Source organism: Zingiber officinale, chromosome 2A, assembly GCF_018446385.1.
Source record: "Zingiber officinale cultivar Zhangliang chromosome 2A, Zo_v1.1, whole genome shotgun sequence".
In the NCBI taxonomy this organism is placed as follows: Eukaryota; Viridiplantae; Streptophyta; class Magnoliopsida; order Zingiberales; family Zingiberaceae; genus Zingiber; species Zingiber officinale.
Window position 1 is genome coordinate 115,815,048 of NC_055988.1, and position 1,985 is coordinate 115,817,032.

A 1,985-nucleotide genomic window follows, 5' to 3' on the forward strand; every position below is an offset into this window, starting at 1 on the left:
GGACTTCGTACCAGCTATCCGGTCGGCCGGTCGACCTAGCTGGGTTTCGTGCCAGATATCAGGTCAGCCCGTCGGCCTGTCTAGGCTTCTCCTGCACACTCGATCAGAATGTTAAATAACAACGAAACTAATTTAACCTATTTTGTCATTCATCAAAATTTGAGTTAGACCGTTAGTGCTAACCGCACCAACAATCTCCCCCTTTTTGATGCAATGACAACCTGGTTAAGTTAGTGAAAAACATATGCAAGTAAAACAAGCATTTATAAGGTTGTTAGGTTAGCTTTATTTTTAAATTTTGTTGTTTAACTAACTTAAACCACCTAATCCTCCCCTTTGGCATTCATCAAAAATAAACGCAGAGCAAATTATAACTTAAAATGTAAGGAAGTCTACAAATGTAAGTCAGATTAACTTGGGAGAGTTTAAGCTAGAAACATAGAAAGATAATTTTTGTTTTAAGCTTTTATCTTTTATCTTTTTCAAAAAATAGCTAAGTTAACTTTAGAAAGATGACTTAAAATTTGTGATTTTAACTTAATTTTTCTAAATAAGTTTTGCAAATTAAAAAACATAGTAAATATAGCATTTTTATAAAAAAAAAATTATTAGGGCTAAGTCCAATTTTCAAATCAAGTTTTCAAAAATAAGATTTTATTTCTCAAGGCTTAGTTTGTAAAATTCAACTAAGTAAAATATGTTTTCAAACCTAAGTTTGTAACCTCCAATTTTTATAATAAATCTCCAAATATATGTTTTTAAAATCAAGTAGAATATAATTTTTAAAATGAAAAATCTAAGTTATAAACCCAAATAATGTTTATTTTTCAAAATCAATTTAACCTAAGTTTGGAAGGTCTAAATTTTAAAACTAAGTTTAAAAAGTATGAATTTCAAAATTAAATTTGAAAAGTTTAGAGTTTGAAAATAAAACCAATTTTCAAACCTAAGTTTAAAACAATCCAATTAAGGAGATCTAACTTTTAAAACTAAGTTTGAAAAATCCAAACAAGATTTTAAAACACTTAGTTAGTGTTAAATTGATTTAAAAAGAGATATATTTTTGAAAAAAATAAATTTCAAAATAAGTATAAAAATAATTAATCCTCTCCCTGAACCTAACATTACAAAAACTGTCTAACCAGTTAGCTACCTACTAACTATTAGAGGATATTAACTTTCACTTGGTTAGCCAGGTTAAGTCTAATCATAATCAGTTAGTGTTTGACTAAACTGAATAACTTAACCTGATTAATATCTGTTTGATATTTAACACCCAGACTTATGTCGATATACTGAAATAAGCATCTTAAGTCCAGATAATTTGTCTATGCATTTCACCTCTTTCTATGTTTGGCAATCACAAACAAGGGAATCCTAGGGTGTTGGTGAGATGCTCAAGTACTAGACCTAAGGGAGCATGTTTTCTAAGGAATTTTTCTAGTCTAAGGCTAAAACTGATTTAAAACTCTAGAAATGGAAGATTTTAAAAAAAAATAAAGATTTTATCCTAGAATTTGAAAACACTATTTTTGAAAACAATTTTTGTAATTTAACTATCCTAGTTTATTAAACACATCAAGATAAATCATTATCAGAGTCGAGATATAACTAAGTCAGAGTAAATCAGAATAGCATAAGTCAATGTCGAGGTCAAAATACAACGATCATAATAAAATATACATAGTGATGATCAAGTCTATCGAGATGAGGAGGAGGGTGGTCCGGACTCCAAGGAATGTAACATCTCGATCAGCTCAGTATGACGGGTTCGATCATCCTCTCGGGAACTGGATAGATCACGTCGAAGGTCGGAGATCTCCTGTCTCACGTCTCGTCGCAAGTCGGAGACCTCCTACTGCACCTCTCGTCATAGGTCGGTGACCTCCTGACGGAGACTCGTCATGGACAGCTCAAGTTCGGCAACTCGATCGCCTAGAGTGCAAGGAACGGGATGAGGTGCTCGACCTGGAGGTGGAGGTGGT